The sequence below is a fragment of the Dipodomys spectabilis genome, unplaced genomic scaffold (assembly GCF_019054845.1).
Source record: "Dipodomys spectabilis isolate Male_0828 unplaced genomic scaffold, ASM1905484v1 ptg000098l, whole genome shotgun sequence".
Classification (NCBI taxonomy): Eukaryota; Metazoa; Chordata; class Mammalia; order Rodentia; family Heteromyidae; genus Dipodomys; species Dipodomys spectabilis.
The window spans coordinates 24,292,180-24,302,375 of record NW_024870775.1 but is presented as its reverse complement, the minus strand read 5'-3'; positions in this window follow the sequence as shown (position 1 = coordinate 24,302,375).

The following is a 10,196-nucleotide window of genomic DNA, read 5'->3' as shown; positions in this document are numbered from 1 at the left end:
CCTTTTTATTATGAAAATAGCTGATAATCATCTATATCTTTACAAATTATAACATATTGTATTGTGCTGTCTCATTTTTTAAATATGGTAGATAATTAAAAATTGATCTAAATTTATCTAAAGATCAATATAAGATTCAAATATCTAATTAATTTAAAACAGAAAAGCATGCTTTAGTATCTAAGAGGAAAGATAATAATCAACCACATTCTTTGATCTTTAAGAAACTTTACACTGATAAGTTACTTTTCCTGTAAAATCAAGTGAATTTGAAGTTATAGAAATTCTAGTAATGAAATTGGTTAACTACATGTAGAAAACTTAAGCTAGATCCTTATATATCACCCTGCACCAGAATCAACTCCAAATGGATCAAAGACCTTGAACTCAAAGCAGACACTCTGAAAACATTACAGGATGGAATAGGAGAAACCCTAGGTCTCCTTGGCTCAGGCCGAAATTTTCTGAATAGAGACCCGGAAACACAACAAATCAAAGAAAGGTTGGACAAATGGGATTGCATAAGGTTGCAGAGCTTCTGCAGGGCAAATGACATAGCTAGCAAGATCAATAGAAAGCCCACGGATTGGGAGAAGATCTTTACTAGCCATACAACGGACAAGGGTCTCATATCTAAAATATACTTGGAACTCAAAAAATTAAACCACCCAACAACAAATCCTCAAAGAAACAACTGCCCAATAAATAAGTGGGCTAAAGACTTAAAGAGAAACTTCTCTGAAGAAGAAAGAAGGATGGCCAATAGACACATGAAGAAATGTTCAACATCCCTAGTCATAAAAGAAATGCAAATCAAAACAACATTGAGATATCACCTCACTCCAGTTAGAACGGCAAAAATCAAGAACTCTAACAACAACAGATGCTGGAGGGGATGTGGACAGAAAGGAACCTTACTTCATTGTTGGTGGGAATGTAAACTTGTTCAACCACTTTGGAAAGCAGTATGGAGGTTCCTCAAAAGACTTCACATAGAGCTCCCCTATGACCCAGCAATCCCACTTTTGGGCATTTACCCTAATGTTTACAAACAAGACCACACTAAAGCTACCAGCACAACTATGTTTATTGCAGCATTATTTACCATAGCTAAGATATGGAACCAACCCAGATGCCCCTCAGTAGATGAATAGATCAAGAAAATGTGGTATATATACACAATGGAATTCTATGCCTCCATCAGAAAGAATGACATTGCCCCATTTGTTAGGAAATGGAAAAACTTGGAAAAAATTATATTAAGTGAAGTAAGCCAGGCCCAAAGAAACATAGGTCCCATGGTTTCCCTTATTTGCAATATCTAGTATATGTATGAGTCAAGCGGAAAAGGTCAGATAATGTGATGTCAGGAAAATGAACCCTTAGATGTGTATTTTAATGTTTTTTTTCTTTCATGCATGTGTTTCTAACACATTTATAAGATTATCTCTTTGTTGCTTTGTATGTCCCTCCCCCACAGTATAACCCCTGCTTTCACTATATTTGATGTCAGTATAACTTGTGGAGGAGATGGGGAAAAAACCAGTTGTTTAAGGATACAGGTGGACCTGTTGCAACAATGAGAAGTACAAGTTGTCATGTCCAAAACGAGCTTTACAACGTTGGTGGGGGGGGGGGGGAAGGGGGAGAAGTGGGGGAAGGAGGAGGATTGGGATTAGGGGGGGAGGGGGGAGGCTGGGAAGGGATGTGAAGGGTAAACAAAGGAGGAGGCTGCAATGCTTGGTAAGAAATGTACGCATTATCCTGCCCATGTAACTGTAACTCCTCTGTACAGTATGTTCACAAATAAAATTAAATTAAATTAAAAACAAACAAACAAACAAAAAAACAAAAACAAAAATGAACAAAAAAACCCAGACAGCACTGGTGGCTCACGCCTATAATCCTAGCTACTCTACTCAAGGAGGCTGAGATCTGATCATCACAGTTCAAAACCAGCCTGATCGGGAAAGCCCATAAGACTCTTATCTCCAATTAACTACCAAAAAAGCTGGAATGGAGGCGTGGCTCAAGTGGTAGAGCACTGGTCTTGAGCAAAAAGGTTGACAACAGCACATCCAGGGCTGGAGTTCAAGCCTTAGGACCTGCACAAACAACAACAAAACCTACAGCAAAAAGGGCTGGGGGTATAGCACAGCTGGTAGTGTCTGCTTTGGGTTACTCTCTGTGACCTAGAGGAGGTCCTAGGAAAAACCTTAGAACCTCTCAAGAACGCTTCCCAATGAGTCAAATTTTTATGTAGTCATGATTTTCTGTACTTATTTGCATAGTCTCTATGCCCCTTTAATCCAATTATTTCCTTCCTTGTTAGGAGAATCATGGAAAAACACACAATTAGTGCAGTATCTTGTTATCACTTAATTTGAAGAGATTTGTGTTAAATTTAAATTCAGCATTTGCTTCTATTGCTGCAGTATTTAAAATAAAAGCAAATTTAGCCACCAAAAAAAAAAAAAAAGAAATTCTAGTAATGCTATAAATTCTATTATGAAAGTCAAGATATTATGATAGTTATTATCACTTAAAACTAATATGAAATATCTTTGAAATGAATTCATTCTTTTGAATAACTATTTACCTCACCAAGACCAATGTATTCTTGAGGGAATGTAAGACACATGGTAAATCCCCAATTTTCTGACATAGATTTCAAGTATCCAGGCATCTGAAGGTACTTTACTTTTCAATAGTTCTACTAATTGGACACATTATTTCTTATTTATGTGACGATAGAAAAGAATAAAGGCCTGTAAAGGTAAATCTCACTTTTAATAACATAATGATGTGTTTTTACAATGGAATCAGTGATCTGAGAATTGAAATCAGTGAATCAAGTTTAAGTTCCAGGTCTGCTGTTGACTTCCTGATTGTATTTGCCTCTTCACTTTTCACCACCACATTCTTGTTCTCTGACTCTCCTTTGGCCTCCTGTTGGCTTAATCAATTCAAGATGGAATCAAAGTTTTGATCCCATTCTACTTTCTTCTTTTTGGACAAAGTGGGAACTCTTTATCAACTGCTAGATGATTACCTTCACACATGTTTTCCTTCTGATAATTATTTTTTCCTCTTTATATTTCATCTTAGGGATAGAAATACGTCTTACTTAGTAGGTTCCATTTTGATTTGTCTCTACCCAAACTCCCTTTATTCAACTCCCTGCTACTCAGTTTGCATATGCCATCTGTGTCTTACTAGAATAGTGACTGAGTCCACTAATTTACCTTGAGACATCAAGGTGATTTTTGAATAGTGAATTTTTTTAATAATACACATAATAATGGCCATCATTATAAGATTTTGCTCCCAATCAACTACCAGTGAACTTCAAAAGGTGTACAAATGGTTACAATTGAACCTGTCCACTAAATGTTCAGTGCTTCTTGATCAGGGTCATCCTTCCATCGTTCTCTCCCATCTTGTTTTCCCCCTTCTATATGACTCAATTTATATTTTCTACCTTTTTTGAGTATTTTCCATGTTTTTGAGTATTTTAACTCTATTTCTTCCCTGTTCCCTTTTCATTTCATCTACCTTTCCTCCTCCCATTAGTCTCCCAACTTATTAATCAACTAATTTTTTTAAAAACTCAACAATCTCTTTGAGAAAATTTATGTTTTTGTATGTATTCAGGGATGCAATAAATTTTAATTTACTGTTTAATATTGGACTCATGTTGTGCTAAATACTGAAAGACCCAGTAAGCCATGACTAGTGCCTGACTTTGGGAGTTTCATTCTAAACTAAATAAAAAACGAAAGGAAACAACAAGCAGTCAGAAAATTCAATAAGTTAGTATGAGATAAAAGCATTTAATCAAAATGTCAACCACATCAAATACTTCTTGAGTATAATATTCATTAATTTGGATTATTCTGAGTATTAGTTATCTTTGCAAACTATATTGCTGGGGTCCTGGAGGTACAAAAACACATCCAGGCTTGGTCTTGGAATTTGCCTCCCTGTAACCTTGGAAAAATATCTGTGGCTACTTCAGACATAACTAGCTCCAACCTGTGCCAAGTAGGGTGCTATGAAAATAAATTCAATCTGATAATTTCTATTAAAGTGTTCTTGTCTGAGTTGGTGCTGGTGACTCAGACTTGTAATCCTAAATTACTCAGGTGGTTGAGATCTGAGGATTATGATTCAAATCCAACCTAGGCAAGAAAGCCTTGAACAAAATGAGCTCAGGGATAGCACTCAGGCCTCCAGTTCAAGCCCCAGAACTATCATACACATAAAAATGTTCTTCTGAAGACTAGGGCTATTGCTTTTGAACTCTTACATTTTAATGAGATTTGAAATGAATTTATCTGAATAATAATCTTATTACTGCTTTTCTTATTTCCTATAAGGCTTCATATCTATAGTATATTGTGGGAAATAATGTTCAATAGATCTTGAAGTAGAATCTGGCAATAATTTCTAAGCTATTTGTTGTGTTCTTGTTTGTACTTGCAAGAAATAGATTGAATAAGCAGTGATTTATCAAGCAATCTTTCAATCTTGACTTACATTCTGGACATTGGGAACAAGCCTGGCTATATATGGAACTCATCCAACCTGAATTTTAGTTTATTCTCTGCCCCATACCACAGTCTAGGAAACTCCAATTCCCCTCGTTTTGAAATATGCAATCATTTTATAAAAGTCTATTGTGTGTCTCTTTTATAGATTATATACTAAGTACCTAAGTGTTTCTTGTCATTTTAGTAGCATAATTGGGCAATAAAAACAGTTTCTAAAGTGTGGCCATTGGCTTTTTGATATGCTTTTCACATCATTTTACAGCTTGATTTGAACTCGTTTTCATTTTTTCCCCAGACAGCAGGAAATCACATTAGATGCACAATAATGCTTTTGTTGTGATAGGAAGTCATTGAAGAATCTTTTTAGGTCTTCAAAATAAAGATAAGGTTTCTGGAAACTGGCAAGAATCAAATAAACAAACTTGGCTGTCAACTGAATTATATATTTTCATATCCTTGTTTGCGTGTTTTTGAATCTAATATTTCCTGTGACAGATTTTCCAATCAGATCTGACCTTCTGACCATTTGTGTTGCAAAAGAAATACAACAAAATGGCTCAGATTTTAGAACCCCTTGTTCACATTTGAATTTTCATTGTAGTCATCCAGTGAGTTTTCCTATCATTTAGTGGAGAAGAACAAAAGACTATTTATAATAATAATATATTACTTTAAGGCTTATAGTTTTGTTTTACTTTGAGACAGGTTATCACTAGGTAACCTAAAAGGCTTTGAACTTGAGATCCTTGGCCTCAGCTGTTGAAGGCTGGGATTACTGACCTGAGCTACCACATCTGACTTATCATTTGTATCTTAATGCATAGGCAAATAAGTGTATGAGAGAACATACACTGCTGCATATAAATCAACTGATCAAATCATATTTCAATGCTTAGAACAGAATAAGCTGGTTTGTAAAATAGCATGTTTGTAATCTTAAATATTAGTCTTCTCCTTTGCCATTCTGTCTCAATAGAATTCACACTGATCTCCTGATAATAATTTTTTAGGGCAGACATGTCCTTATAGGTTTCCATCCTCTTTCCTCCATCCTTTAATCATGTACCAGTGAATAAAACCATACTTGCAATCTATCCATCAGGTCAAATTTATGGTTCAGGTGAGCCCAGGCAACAGAAAGGGCTGGTGTTACTAGCAGGCACACAGTTTTCTGTGTCTTGGGCATGTCTCCACTACATACCACAGTGGGACATTTGTAATTAATGTCAACCTTGAAGCCAATGGGGCACCAATCTAAAAACTGGAGGCACTCTTGGTGTGGCAGAGATCATGGCTGTACTGAAATCTTGGGGAGCCATATCACAATGATTCAGCCAGTAGCAAGTCCTGCATTTACCATGGCAAGGGTAACGCTTCCATCTGGTTGTTGACCCACAGTAAACATTGGTGACCTCTACCATAGGGAGCCATAAATGGAGGCATTCTCAGCAGAGAAGACAGGAACATCAATGACCAGAAAGAAGTGGATGTAAATGATGAAATTCTGGAATTCTGTCAGAGTGACATTCAGAGCTCCATCAAATTTATGAGAAGAAATTATTGAGGACACAATCTGATTAATCAACTTGTCCAGGCTAGTATGGCTTGGGTCAAAGCAATGTTCTTGTCCTTATATAAAGCTAGGCAAATACAGTTTACAAATATTTATGACAATCATGCTGTGTATCATTAAGTGCACACAACTATGAGCTTTCACTAAATCTACAGAGGATATGTGAGAGCTAACGTACCATGAAATATGCAATCTCATTGGCTAAGATAAACCACCTGATTTGGAGGAGGAGAAAGAAAAAAAAGAATGTGACCTAGAAAATGGCAGGAGGTAGTAGGGTACAAAGTCTCCTTGAAAGACAACCTAAGCACACACTAAATTAGATGAAATGGAACATAGAATGGTCATCAAGTGGAACTGATAGTGTTTCTAATATGAACATGCATTAAACCATGTTGATCAAGTGGCATCATTTTTATTGCAGGGATTTGATGTTAATAAATGTTTATGGGAGGAGGACAAATAATCCAAACATCCTCTACTGAATTTGAACATAAAGGAGTCCTAAGTATAAAACATGTACACAGGGGTGAAATCATTTCAGAGTTCTGTACAAGATGTCTCCATTTCTGATAACAAGAAAAGAATATTGAGTCAAGGTTGTGTGACAAGGTAGTCAGCTGGGATTGTATGTGTCCCAACTACTATCTAAATTTGAGATAAGCTCAATGATTCTGTGTCTTCTTGGGCTAATTATTTGCTATCAGCACCAAAGGTAAATCTAGAATCATCCAGAAAAGCACATTTCTTGTCTCAGTTTCCTTTAAAAAGGTGCAAACTTTAGAGCTCTCCACTCCCAGAAGCACTCAGTCGTAGCATTAAAGGGAGAGCAGTCAAACGTGTACTGTATTTCCTGTTTTCACAGTGGCATCCTCTAGGTGGGGCATTGGATCCTTAGTCACCCAGATTAGGAAAAAGATTTGGAACACACATAACCCTTTAAGGAAATACTCTGAAATTTAGGATGGCCAGCAAGGCTATTCCTTCAGTATGACAGTCTGGTGAACAACAGAGATTGCTTAGAATATTGTTTTTAAAAGCTAACTTCTGGGTCATGGAATTGGATCTGAATCCAAGCAGGAACAAGTACAATTTTGCTTGCTTTGGAAATGGGCAGCTGTTCAATGTGGAGCAAGCTGAAGGTGGGGGCACCTTGCCCGGTGTTTGGAGACTGTGGGACCTGACATCTTCAGGCCTCATTAATCTTTGCTTATGTTCTGTAATTCCAGCGGGCGCTGTAGGTCTGTTTAATTGCTCCGCATCGCAGGAGAAGTTGCCAGCTTCTTTTCTTGGAGCTCATTTATACATTCTAAATATTTAACCCTGTTGCCCTTCACTTGGAGATGCTCATGAAAAGAAAGGTAGAGAAAAATAGAGAATCAGTAAAACTCTCCATTTATTCTTTTGACTATCATAAAAAGAGAGTGGCCTTCTTGAAACAGCAAGAAGGTGGTCATTCCTGCAACGGAGCACATTTTCACAGTTGACCTAGTTTGCATGGAAATGGGCAGCTATTTAGGCTCTAAGTTTTGCCTGTTAATTCAGTTGCTTCCAGAATGAAAAGTTACCATCAAGCTATTGATAATGAATTATCCATATAAGCAGTCATTTCAGTAATTACAAAAACTGATACACACACATAGATTAAAAAAAATTTTTTTTGGTCAGTTGTGGGGCTTGAACTCTGGGCTTGGGCGCTGTCTCTGCACTCTTCAGCTCAAGGTGAGCACTCTACCATGTTAAGCATGTGACTTTTCAGTTTCAAATTTTTATAAGGTCATCTATTAATATTTTAGTTTGTAAGTATTTTCTAAGAGTAAAATATGCTTTTTAAAAGGAATTAATTTGCTAGGCTCAAATTAGGCCATTGATAAAGGTATGAGTTGTGATTTATTCTGCAGAAGTGGCAGAATAATGAAAATATAACTCTCATCAAAACTTCTGCTCCATAACCTCTTGTACATCTCATTGTTGCAATGGGTCCATCTGTATCCCTATTTAAACAACTTGTTTTTTCCCTTCCCCTCCACAACTATACTTACATCAAATACAGTGAAAACAGGGGTTATACTGTGGGGGAGGGACATACAAAGCAACAAAGAAATTTCTTATAAATATGTTAGTAACAATAGCAAGAAAAAAAAACATTTGAGTCCTTATCTTAGGGTTCATTTCACCTAACATCAACTTATCTGACCGTTTCTGCTTGTCTTAGACATATACAAGTTATTACAAATAAGGGAAACCATGGGACCTCTGTTTCTTTGGGCCTGCCTTACTTCACTTAATATAATTTTTCCAAGTCTTTCCATTTCCTAACAAATGAGGCAATGTCATTCTTTCTGATGGAGGCATAGAATTCCATTGTGTATATATACCACATTTTCTTGACCCATTCATCTACTGAGGGGCATCTGGGTTGGTTCCATATCTTAGCTATGTGTTGTGCTAGTAGCTTTAGTTATGTCAAAAAACGAACTTTACAACTTTGGTGTGTGTGTGGGGATGGAGGGTGGTGGTGTGGGGGTGGAGGGGGAGGGTGGTATGGGGGAGAGTAGGGGGAGATGGGAAGGGATGGTAAGGGGAAACAAAGGAGGATGCAACAATGCTTGATAAGAAATGTACTCATGGGGCTGGGAAGGTGGCTTAGTGGTAGAGCGCTTGCCTTGCATGCATGAGGCCCTGGGTTCGATTCCTCAACACCATATAGGCAAAAAAAGCCGGAATTGGCACTGTGGCTCAAGTGGTAGAGCGCTAGCCTTGAGCTGAAGAGCTGAGGGACAGTGCCCAGGCCCAGAGTTCAGGCCCCACGACTGACCAAAAAAAAAAAAAAGAAAGAAATATACTCATTACTTTGCCCATGTAATTGTAACCCCTCTGTATGGTATTTTCACAATAAAAAACAAAAACAAAAGTTTTCTACAACTGATGAGAAAGACTGTCTCGGGAGAGCTCACCTTATATCTTAATAAGTAATTACTTATTTCTATTAACAGTTTTAATACTTCAGACACACACATAGAAACATGCACATACAAATGTTTGTGCAAGTTGGCATTTTGCATTCGTGGTGCTTTCAGAGCTCTCTTTGATGTTGATGGAGGTGCTGGACAGTCTCCTCTATGTCATTACAGTTCAGCAGAAACTGAATTTAGAGAAATAGCACCTAAGTGCCAGAAGGTGGCAGCATCAGACCATTTTGGATGAACAAATTAGCTGCTTTGCAGAGAGACTCTTATTACCACTTCTTCTTAAGACATTCATGCAAGGAACCATCCATGGATGGTTTTTAAATGATTTATTTTCTAATGCAATCTTGATGAAAAATGACCTTTCAGAATAGAAGTAATAAGTTTGGTCCCATTTAGTTTAAATCGAAATACAAGGGCCACTGTTCAGAAAGGTGCAGAATTTTTGAAAATTGCAGATTTATGAGATCCAACTTTTAAGAACAGTAAAAAAAAAATCTGAAAGTAAAAATTTTATAGCCTTGCCCTTGGAATCCATAAAGAGCCTATAGCTGCTAGTTTAGAGCTTGAATTTAGATCTACACTTGGATCTGAGCACACAAAGTATAAATTTAGAACATCTTTGGTCATGCCAAGTGTCTGGAATTTTTTAGTAATGTTTTTTATTTCATGAGAATTTCGACTTATTTCTAAGTACCATTAGTGATGGTCAATAGGAAAAAAAATGAGAGGGGGAAAGAAAGAGATCAAGATAATAGTAACAAGAGCTTTATAAACATGGTTAAGATAAATAGACAGAAATACCTTTCCAGAGAAGTAACTTGAAGAATGCAGAATTTGATTTACTCAGGTTGCATATTATTTGTCCTCTGTAGAACTTTGAAGGTTTTTTTGTCAATAAAAAATTTGTAATTATATCAAAAACATGCAATAAACAAAAAACTATAAAACATCTCAATCATATTTATGTACAGGATTTTTTAATCACATTAGGTGATAACACTAATCAAATATTTCCATCATTTTACTTATGACTGTACCATCTGAATCATTTAAGATCATTTAGAGGCTTCTTTCTTCTGCTTATTTTAATTAATTAAT